Raw genomic sequence first — 12,060 nt, forward strand, 5'->3', positions numbered from 1 at the left:
GATCACCCTCTGCAGATCAAGCTCTTTTTCGAGCCCGGTGCATAGTTCTGCCAACAAGGAGAGCTCAAGAAAACAGAATTCCCACTGGTGTCACGCCTCGGGAGAACTTTCTCTGCTCTGGTAAAGTGGTAAAAAAAAAATACTACCCTGCAAAGCTTACTTTGCTGCAGCAGGAACTGGATGCAGGATCGCAAAAAAAGCGATAAAAAAGAACGGCGGAGAGAACGCCTTCGTTTATTTTGAAATTTATTGTTTTCTGGTCTGACGCCACGAACAGACACCTCGAATTTTTCCCACCATATCTTCCCAACTTCCCAAAACATTGTTGGCGATTCCCAGGACGGCCTCTCGTTATTAATAGGTTGAAGTTCTTCCGGGCCTTGCAAAACACTCCGGCTGCCCCCCCCCCCCCCCCCCCCTAGTCTTTTTTTTACCTTTTCCGGGTTGTCCAAAAAATAAAACAGAGTAAAGCTGTGTAAACGAAACCGTTCCGACAGCTTACTTTTTCTTCGCCTAAAAGAAAGACGCTCTTCATGCCAGCACGGAGGTGTTTTGATCCTGGGTTGAAAAAGATAATTCGGCAGGCCAGAGTTGTGGACCTTAGGAACATAAACACTTGAGTGCAGTGTGGTCCTGCGTAGACCTAGGGGCGTGTCTCGAATTTTTTTCATTACTAAAGTTTTATCTCTTTCCCTTTCTTTCTCTCAGCCCACACAGTTAAGGCAGCTTACGTGTTGAAATATGCGAAAACATGTCGTGGACGCGACACGTAGAGCTTTACGGTTTTGCGAACTTAGTTCATTTCAAGCGATGTCTTTCTTTTTTTGTAGTATGACACCGAATGCTGTACGACGAGCGGTTGCATCACAATTTTGATACGAATATTTGGGAAGGCACAACAGTGAATGTGCATATGTCGTCAGTTCGAATCCATGCCACAAGCTAGCCTCCAACTTGACTAGCGCATGTACGCTATATGCAACGACAAATCGTATGACACCACCCGTAATGCTTTACGATGGACGGTGGCGTCAGAATCTTGATACGATTATCCGGACACCTGGCGCTAAAAGAAGGTCGGCCAGTGGCTGGATAATATACCGGGTGTCCCAGCTAAGGTAGCCAAACTTTTAAAAAGGCGAAGTGTCCTAGTCCAGTGAAGCCAACTGAGGGTTGTTCATAGTCGCGTGGCCTAGTCTTGAGTATTTTTTTCGCTTATCAAAGTTAATTAATTAGTTAAGTTTAATTAGCTAACATTTTAATTATTGACTTCAGGAAGAAAGTGTCAACGAAAAAGTTTTAGATCGCCTCGAAAAACCGCTAGTAGTGCTGTTTCTCTCAAGTTACGATTTACGTAGCTTCATTTATTGGCATTAAAAGAAAGTTGTCACGTGACCAGCTGCTCGCTCATTTCTCTGCCCCAGTGTGCACCCAAAGTCTACTCGAGGAGAGGACTTCAGAAAAAAACGGATTTTATTCTTTAAGGCGCGTCTTGGGACGTTGAAGTGGCACAGTTGTCATGTGGAAGCTTTTTCTTATTATGCGGGATATGGTTAAAGGCTGGTAAAAAAACTGCTTTACGTAAATACTGCTTTGCTGCAAATGTCTCAGTAAGCTGCTTCTGAAAGCGATCTACAACTTTTCCTTTGACACTTTGTTCCTCAAGTCAATAATTAAAAAGTTAGTTAATTAAGCTTAACAATTTGTCAACCTTGACGAACGAAAAAAACACTACAGACTAGGTCACGCGACTCTAAACAACCCTCATTTGGTTTCAGACATCTAGGACATCGTGTTTTTTAAAAGCTTGGTTACACTCAGCTGGGACACCTGGTATACGAACGAGAAGTATAGAATTGCCTGAAGTGGCGGTGCTCGGCTCCCTGTGTGGGTCATACGGCCGCTTGATGACGTCACCCTGTTTTTCTTACCATCGCTGGAATTTTCTGTACCATTTTCGAGTAAACACACACGGGCGCCCATACCCCGCCCGCTTTCCTCGTAATTAGGACTAGTAATGCTTTTTGGTTAAAAAGGACAAAAAGGGCAGAACAGGCGTCCAGGAAGGGCTTCTTTAGCGAAGTACGTTTCGAATGAGCTTGCAATGTGGGCGCATTCTAACCTAGGTGGCTAAGATATCGACCTGGTACCTTTCCTCGTCTTCTGGCAATAGCACCTTCTCCTTGCTTCTATGATGAACCGGTTTCTTAGAATTGCTCTGGGTCCACACTGGACATGTCGAGATGGAAGCACAGACACCAGAAATGAATTTAAGATAGATTCATTAGGTCAACTGGCTGGACCTCGGTTACGGCACTTGTTGCACTCGTAGTCACTGGAGCTGCGTCGGCGTGGCGTAACACGGGCTCTATGAAGAGCTGGATGCCTGCCGCGGCCAGGCTCCGGATTTCCTACGCAGGAAGGCTAAATTTTGGAGGCCTGTTCTTCGACCTAACTATTTATATACATTGCGAAAACACTAGCAGGACGACTCAACGCCAGTGCAACCGAACGGCAGGACGCGGTATCGAGGTGTCCTAAAACCCGCCACGAAACATTTCCCTCTGCGGTGACTGCTAAAGAGAGCGAGCCGCTATACCGAAGCGATTCCCCTTTTATATCGGGAAAAGACGGAGCTAATTTACTCAAGACGAAGCACGTGGAAAACCTGCACTCTCGGGCTTCCAGCTGACGTCACATGGGCCTTTCGCCCGGCTCGAAGCCACGGGCTTCGAACGCGCCGACAGCTCCATATTCTCCTTTGCTGCTTTACACGTTGCCTATTTCACTACGCTCTTTGGCCTCTTCCCTAAATAGGAGTTAAAGATAGCGACCAGCAGCGAAGGCCATTTCTCAGCGGCAGAAGGAGTGGGAAAGGGGGGGGGGGTGAATTTGGGAGCTAAGCACCGCGTCGGAAACACGCGCACGAAGAGCAGCTGTGTCTGAATTAGTCGGAAGATTTCTAGGCCCTCTAGTTTGTCCACAACGTTCAGAATACAAACTAAGTATACTGATGGAGACCGAAGCATGCCATTAGCGTTTGGGTTATGCGAGGAGACGGCTGTGCTTTTCAGCATGGCCAAGCCAGTTCGGTCCAGACGGCGAAGTCTTTGATACTCTTCCCTCAGTCCACAACTTATAGTTTCTCGCTTTCTTACTTGCTCTGTTGGCTGCTTAAGTACTTGCTAAGACTGTCTGCCTGCCCCACCTTGTTCCGCTCCGTTCTGTTCTGTTCTTTCCTGTCCTGTCCTGTCCTGTCCTGTTCTTTCTTTCTCCCTCTCTCTGTTTCTTTCTTTCTTTCTTTCTTTCCTTCCTTCCTTCTTTCTTTCTTTCTTTCTTTCTTTCTTTCGTTCTTTCTTTCTTTCTTTCTTTCTTTCTTCCTTTCTTTCTTTCTTCCTTCCTTTCTTTCTTTATTTCTTTCTTTCGTTCGTTCTTTCTTCCTTTCTTTCTTTTCTTTCTTTCTTTCGTTCTTTCTATCTTCCTTTCTTTCCTTCTTCCTTTCTTTCTTTCTTTCCTTCTTTTTTTATTTCTTTCTTTCCTCCGTTCCATCTCTCTTTCTTTCCTTCTTTCTTTCTTTCTTTCTTTCCTTCTTTCTTCCTTTCCTTCATTTGTCCTTTCTTGTTTTGTTCATTTTTCTTTCGGTAATTATTTTCTACATACCCTCGCGCTTTTTCGTTTCTTTCAAGCATTTACGTTTTCTTCTGTTTGTTCCTTTTACGTTTTCCATTCATTCTTTCTTTCGTTCCTATTTTCTTTATCATCGCTCTGTTTTATCGCTCCATCTGTCATTCTACCATACTTTGGTAAAGAGAGCTTAAATACACCTCCAACATGAAGCACACCAACTTTACCCATTTGCAAAAAAACATACTGGGCTCACGGCGCTTCTCTGCCAGTCTTGATACTAATTTTATTAAAGAAACGGCAGTCCTGCTGTCTAGCTAGTGCATTGTTCCCACTGACAGAACCAGAGAGTGCGCCAACGAGCTTACACGCAAATTTGCAAAACGAGCCCCAGGCACAATACAACGTTAAGAACAGTGTATTTTTAATCGGGAGACAGAGAAAACTTCTCTGGCGCGATGCATGAAGCGGAGCGTGTACTAGAGTTTACGCAACTGCTCGTCACGACGACTTCGCACAATATACAGGGGGTATTACGTACCCAAGAAGCACAGGTAATTGGCCCAATATTGGAGATGTATTGGCATAGATCGGTCCTACAAAGGACCACAGTGAAACCATCCATTTTCACTACTGGGCCGATTAATAGTACTGCTTGGGTAGAGACGGATCCACAACAAGCCCGCTGGGACAGCCTTGCTGGAAGACGACACGACAGGGCCAGCACACTATTACACTCTCCCACTCTCACAAAATAACTTAAACACCTCGACCCAAAGGCCTAGCCGGAAACTGGGTGGCGAATCATCAAGCCTGAGCTCGCACAAATTGGACGGATCCCCGTTCTTTCACATCCGTTCTCTTAGGACATTACGCTGACACGCTAGGAAACCTTAGGCTAGAAAGAAAACATTTGTCACCGCCATCCAAACAACTGTCCTCGGATGCCATAGACTGGAGGAGAGTAAAAGTAACAGATTTCCTAGTGTTCAAACTCCAAAGAAGGTGCCGCAAAATACCCAGGTTAGTGTTCTTGGTGAAGAGTAAGCCCCACGCTCTGTTACGCCCCTTGGGTATGCCAGGACAAACTAGACCAAACGTTAACAGTGTCCAACAAGATTGGATCATCCAGCTATCCGTAAATCAGCTACCACCAGCGGAACCCTGGACTAGCGGCCCCGACCCTCAATTACTGCAAATTATTCTTTGGATAAATAAAATTTATCTCATCTCTCTCTAAAACGTTTGACAAAAAAATGCAGTAAGTTATGAAAGTGCCGAATTGAAATGAAAAATAACTACGCATCCATATTATCTTAGCTTGGTTGCTCTTGATTCAGTGCGCATTATTTTTATTATCACGCTGAGCAATGCTGTACAAGAAATTTTTACAGACCGAAGGTATTTGAAAGTGGCGCTCGAGCCGCGAAAAGGTCATTTATTTCTCAACGCAGAACAGAACAGCCTTACGAATACCACAAAAGCAATGAGAATGGTCAAGCAGTTTAGCATAGCTTCCGACAAGACGGCTTCTGATGTCATTGTCAGGGGCGCCAAATATCAGAATACGGCCGTGTTTGTCCCCAGGGCCTTCTTGGTTGAGTTTAGAGTCCGGCCGACAACAAGGTATCTCAACATACTTCTGACTAAGTGGAAAACAAAGCTCCTAATCAGCTTACACAAGTAGAGTGGGTAAATGAAACAGCGACGACAACTGTCAGCATTTTCTGATGAGAGTGTCCATGAAGACACGCCAGCCTGGTTCTTAAGGTCTCTCCATCCAGAGAATTCAATACAGGCAGGAGGTCATAAACTTTCTTTTGTAGCGAAAGCTACATTGGCCACGAACTTGCGATTTCGCTGTGGCAGTACTCCGAGGAGGCACAGAGACCGACCTTGAGCCGTTGCCTAGCAACCACCGCAGCTGGCGGACGCCGCGCGCTCGCCGCGCCATCTGGCATGACTAGAGATGTGAAGGCCTGAAAAAAACACTGCAATTTTGCAAAAAAACCGGCTTTTTTCGTTTTTTTCAGACGACAAAAAATGGAAAAAACATCGTAAATTTCACAATGCAATTTCAAGGTTTTAAAATTGCTTTCTTTCAGTTTAGGTTTTTGTTTTTGCTTTGAAAACCATAACAATATGCATTGTTGAACGATAGGAGAGCAGTCGTCATCGCCGGTGCCAAGTAGGGCTTTTAAAACGTTCGTGCTGCGAGTAAGCGGGTTGAAGGCCAGGTCACATATAAGATCCAGGCTTGACTTAAAAACACACTAATACTTGAACTCACGGCTGAAGTAGAACAAAATGGCTGCAAATTCTACAGCTCGACACACATGGCATAAATAAAATAGGCTGCTGTGCATGTAAGCGGTTTTAGCCAAATACAAGCCTAGCTTTCTGATTTCCAGCGTAGCAGAGTACAGGACATCCGCAGGTATTTGATCTAGGACAGGGGTCTGGAACTCCGCGAAGCATGTGGCCTCATCTACCTGGTGGCAAGGCCTTTGCACCAACCAGCCGCTAACTCTTCTGGCTTGCCGACTGCTGCAGATACCACAATCAACGGCCAGCTGCGAACGAAACTGGTCACGTTTCGGAAACGTGCGAACAAGGATTCTCAACAGGCTTTCAGGGGAACACGTTAGAATTGTGTATGTGCAGTCGAATCTAGCTGTGGACACAACTTCAATCCATGCTGCTGCGCGTAGTGCCGCATCCTGCGACAGTGAGTACGATATGGAGTGACTTATAGATCAGTTTTCACGTTCCCTTTCTCGGTGCAATGGAACAAGAAGTTCGTTCTACAAATATGATATTTTTACCCCCATATTTGCCTGAAGTGCAAATCATTATTTATCTTCTCGGTGCAATAGAACAAGAAGTTCGTTTCACAATATGACATCTATAACTGCATATTCGACTGAACTTCGGAGCATTATTATTGATCATTGTGCTGTTGCAAATAAATCTGTTTTTGACACGTTTTGCAAAATTTCCAATTTTTCATGAAAAAAACCTTGAAAAAATGGTTTTTTTCATGCCATCCAAAATTTCTTGAAATTTTACATCTCTAGGCATGACATCACACCGCGCGGCTCGCCGCGGAGCCGCCGCCGCCGTTTGGTATGACGTCACACCGCTTGCCTCGTCGTTGCGCTCGCCTCCGCTTGCTTCGTCAGTTGTGTCGCATGCCTGATAATATGTTGGAGATTAACCAAGGCTAACCAAGCTATGCCTCAGCTTTCGCGACGTATATCCTTACATAGCCGAGCTAAGGCACTGCCGATTTTTATGGCGGTGTTAGACTCAATAGGTGGTACATCGCTTCGGCTGGTTGTAGCTGCTGAATATTCCAGACGCCGAAGTTAGCACAGAAAGGAGCTTCCAAAAAGCACTCTTCCTTGCTTTATTAACGGGGCAGCGTTAGAGCGGACGTTCGGAGGAAAAGCCTTGCGTGTTTTCGCACTAATTCAGGATTGACCGGGAAGGTTGTGACGTCACACACGTTGAACTGTAAAACGTAAATGAATAAAACTCAACTACAATTGTGATTGAGGTCTTAGCGTCACTCAAATGTTATTATAACATGTAAGGCTGTAAATAAATTACTCTGTAAAAAAAATTCGGGCAATCCGTCGGGTATCGAACCCATGGCTCGAGTGAGACATGGTAACCCTATAGACCCTTGAGACACGTTCCTTCAACTTCGTTACAGGGAGTCCTTGTGTGTCTTGTAATGTTACCACGTGGTTTAGTATGCTTACTGATAAATGTTAATGGGTGTGTGTAATTAGTCTGAGGCACTAATTAAGAAAGTAGCGAATCACCATTACTTGGTCGCGTCATAAGCTTAGGGCAGAGCTAAAGTGTCCCCTTAATTTTTTTACATATGCTTTTAGGGTAAAGTGACCATATACCTCAGACCCCAAAGCGGGACAGTGAGGGGGGGGGGGGGAGGGGGGGGGTCCCCTGAATGACACGGCTAGTAGTTTAGACATGCACTTTTTATTATTTTATGTATATCATGCAGCATTTCTTTTCCTCCAGCTCTTGCCTAGCTTGCGCATACACTTAATACTTCTGGCTTGAATGAATCTTCTTCAGCAGCCCTTCATTTTTGCAGATGTGTCCGTGGTACTGTTCACATGTCATGTGCACATTCACTTTGAGCATCAACATCGCTTTAAGGGTCGTCACTTGAAGCTGCGTCTTCTCTGCAGACCAGATCTTGTTCATGAGAGAAAACACCCGCTCGACTGGTGCATTTGTTCCTGGCAAGAACATGCAGTACTCAATAATTGCCCTCATGTTGTCGCAAGGCACATCATTCGTCTCAAAGTGCCGAAGATCGTCTACCCACCGTTCCCCGACTGGCTTCTTCTGGCTCTTCCATTCCTCTAGTTTTTGAGCCGTGACATAACGCGAAACGTTACAGGCTTCGTCAAATAAAGCGTTCTCATCAAGACTGATGTGACTGAACTGTGAAATTATGAGCTGCTCACTTCTTTGCACATCGTCCCAAAGCGGTGCTGACTCGAGAGAGGCCCACGAGAGATTGCTGATCTCATCAAACTGGTTGCACCATCGCTCGAGGTACGACATGCAGGTCTGGTAGAACTTCGTCGCAACTTCTGCTACCCCTAACTTCTCCTAGTTCCTCAAGTGATGTTACCCTGGAGCGCACACTTGATGGCAGAAATGCCTGCTGATGTCTGTCTTGGACTTTGGTCTGCAGCTGGTTCAGGGCCTTGTGAACTTCGATGGCAGTCCTCGAGTCTCCTTCAATCTGCAACACAGTCGCTTGAAACATGGCAGCCTGGCTGTGCAGAAAGTGGAGCCAGAGCTCTCCACATGGGTTTTCAAAAAATGACCTAATCAGAGAGGGGCATTTGTCTGCCGACAAAAAGAATGACTTCAAAGCTGGAAAGAGCTTAATCACCCTCTCAACAGCTGGCATTAATGCCAACCACCTCGTCTTGCTGTAGCCCAGAAGTCGCTGGTACTCTACAGATGCAAAGTCGCAAAACTCCTTGAATGCCTCCACCCGCACTGTATAGATGTAAAAGTATGAGTAGAGCTTAACAATCAGAGCTTCAATATCAAGTGGAAGGCAGTCAGCAGCGGTCTGGATGGTGTTGTGCACAATGTGTGCGGCACAACCAATCCCAATTATCTTTTGAGGCAAAATATCTTGCATTTTTGAGAAGACGTTGTTCTTGCCATTCCGTGCGGCACCGCCGAAGTTGCAGTTCGCATTGTCAGCGCTGAAACCAACCAGCTTCGATGCGATGTCGTTGACTTCCAGTGCGTTCATGATGTACTGACTCACCATGTTCGAAGTTTCACCGGGCAAGGTGTCGATCTCCAGCAGCTTCGTTTGCACTCCTGCAGCAGAGGTGAAGTAGCGGACCATTATTGGGAAAACCTTCAGATCTTTGTGGTTCGACGCATCACAAAAGACTGATATGAATTATGCGTCCTGGAGGTCAGCCTTCAACTCTTCTGCTGCAGAAGGAGCGAGCACGTTCAAGGCAATCGCTTCGGCCTTAGTGCGTGCGCAGGAAAACTTCTCGTCGAAAAGTTTTTGAACAAGTTTTTAGGTGCAGTCCATCGACCGAAAACTTTGGTTGTGGGCGATCGTGTGGTATGCAAACACGCCCTCGGAAGCAGCGAGTTTCAGTTCCTTGTCACCAGCATGTTCGTGCCTGAAAAACTTCGTTAGTGCACTGGAAGACGCAGCAGCTGACATATTCCGTTTGTGCTTCTCGGTGCCTATGTGTTTTAAAATGTCAGCACGTCCACTGTGGCCGATAGAAAAGTCTGTTCCACATTTCTCGCAGCGGACATCGTACTCCGACTTCGCTTTCTTCAGGAACGGGAACTCCTTCCCCAGTTCTCCGTTGAACTTGCGCTTCCGCTTAGGCATTGTCGTTGGCGCGATAAGCGAGCATTAAAACCAAGAAAAGTAAGCACGCGGTGCAAACAGCATGGGCGAACGCATGGGAAAACGAGCTTTGGACCAGGCTTTGACTTCGGCTCGCTAGCTAGCCAACACACTAAGTTTCCTTGTATAGAACTTTCCATCGGGCGAGGATGTTGTCGAAACGCCCCTTCTCTGGACTGCCGAAAACCGGTTCCGCCGCCGCTTCCACCGTGCTAGCGCGAGGTGCTATTAGGTTCGGGTGAGCGTGGTCGGGCCGGAGAAGGGACGAGGAAGGCGGGAGACGGGGTTACGAAGCGAAAACAAGGAAAGAACTTTATGCGCAGGAATATTTACATTATTTACAAAAAGGGGTAACTGAGAGGGATTCTCAGTGAAAGAGAACGTCTTCAGGAGTCAACAGGAGTGCACTGGAGTCCTCAAAACAACACCCGTTAAATAACGCACGGATTCCCCACATCCTTGTCTGGGGAAATAGTTCGAAGAATGACGTATCCAATCAGATGGACCGTTGTAGATACTGTTCATACCGCCCACGGCAGGGCGGCGCTGGGCCGTGGGGCACTCCCGCAGCTCGGTTGATGGGAGAGGGTAGAGGCTCAGTAATTAAACAGCGCTGTCTTTCACTCAGCACACCACCACTCTGTTCGTTGACCTGAGGGTCGACTCGGCCACGGAACGCCGCCATCGTCGCCGTATCTTCGGCCTTCGGCGGTCTTTGACTTTCGCCGCTGCCACCATGGTCCCACGGTCCTGGAAGGTCGCTGCCTTAATCCACTTAGGCAGGAGGGGAGCGCGAGCTTCCCTAATCCACACAGGCAGAGGGGGGGGGGGGGGGGCATCCCAAGCCCAACAGTGCCCACTGCAGTCCAGTGAACAATATGGCAGCGCCCAGGGAGCCCTTTTTAACGCGAAAAGGCGCGACTCGTGGTCGCGGGTGCTTTTCTTCTATCCGCCTGGCTATGGCTTGTTTCTTCCATTATTTAGGCTGGTTCGGTGGAGCTAGGCAGGGCAGGTGTAGCCAGTGCAGCGAAGGCGGGACAAAACGCCGTCCCACATGCATGCTGGCGGGACAGCGGGGCAACGAACGCAAAAGAGGGACATGTCCCGCCTAAATCGGGACGTCTGGTGACTTTATTTTAGGGAGAACTCCTTGAGTCGGTGTTGGACGAACGCCGCCTGTTGGCGAGCCCAAGAATAACCTCGACCCCTGGAGTTCTTTGCAGCAAACAAAAATCTCAGCATGTATGTGGTCTGCAGCGTTTCGCGACCTAAAGAAACCTCGCTCTCCGCACTGGAACGCCCAAGTCTAGGACCCACAGCGCGAGTCCCTAGCAGCTAAGCCTAACCACGCTAAGTTGTTGCTCGTAGCTGAAGAACGCAAAGCGCTGGAACCACAGCTGTACGACCGTCGGGGGAGCAATCTACTGGACTCGCGAGCGTCGAGATGATCCCGCCTAGACGTACGACTAGAAGTGTACCCGAGGTTGAGGGCAGATACGGAGAGGAGGTTGGAGGACGGAGTAAGGGCACACTTCGGCGACAACAAGACGACAGAGGGAGAGAGAGAGAGAGGTGGTAAAGAGAGAGAGAGAGAGAGAGACGCCGAAGAAGAGGCCGACCAGGGAAAGACGGGGCTGCTCGAACAGAGGAGGCCGTTTGGGCGCATCCCAATTAGCGCCCCTTCGGCGGCCGTTAAGGAAGATTAATGGTGTTGTGGCATGGGACCGCTAGGAGTTGTGTTTGCCCCGTCGCAGCCGCTGACCGGCTCTCGGCGGCTACTTTATTTCATTGCCGAGTCCCTAATTGTCCAAGTGCGCGACGACCGGCGTGTTCGGGCACAGGGGTGCGGCTTAAACCATGTTACGAATACAGCGTAAGAAAAACAGGGCAAGCCTATTGAAAATTAGGTGCGCGCTACAGCGACGCCTGTACAGAGCAGTTTTTCATGGCGCACTGCGCTGATGATAACATTGTCTCTGTAGTACGTCCTAACGAAAAACTCTCACGCTCGTTTCTTGATCAACGATAAAAGATAAAACAAGATGAAACGCAGCTCATTTTACCTTGTACAACTTTAACCGTACCTCGAGGTTAACAAGCATGAAAGCTAACCTTTCTTTATCTCTTTTAGCATCCCGCCGGAAGATAATGCTTATGAGCCTTTTTCATAAACTCTATCATCCCATGCTAGCCGATGCACTCATTTCGTCCCCCAGATACGCGACAAACAGCATTGATCATCGCCATAAAGTTGGCACTGAAACATGTGACATTATAACGACATTTCAGTTTTTCTTGCTTTGTACATCACTTGAATGGAGCCACCTTCCCGCATATATTGGTGACATTGGTCATAACCAGCATTTTCGTAATGCACTAGCTAACATTGCATAACAGGAGGATGAATATACTTTGTTTTGTAATATGCATTGCATCTGTTTATGTATTCTTGTCTTGTAACCGGTGCCTATTAAATGCATTTTGCCCTG

General features: G+C 47.2%; 1 pseudogene; it reads right to left on the reverse strand.

The window, feature by feature from the left end:
• Window positions 1–8,969: 8,969 nt before the first annotated feature.
• LOC149366113 (uncharacterized) lies at window positions 8,970–9,553 on the reverse strand (annotated as a pseudogene).
• Between the last annotated feature and the right edge of the window lie 2,507 nt (window positions 9,554–12,060).

Source organism: Amblyomma mixtum, chromosome 1 (assembly GCF_055824585.1).
Source record: "Amblyomma mixtum isolate Tamu chromosome 1, ASM5582458v1, whole genome shotgun sequence".
Lineage (NCBI taxonomy): Eukaryota > Metazoa > Arthropoda > Arachnida > Ixodida > Ixodidae > Amblyomma > Amblyomma mixtum.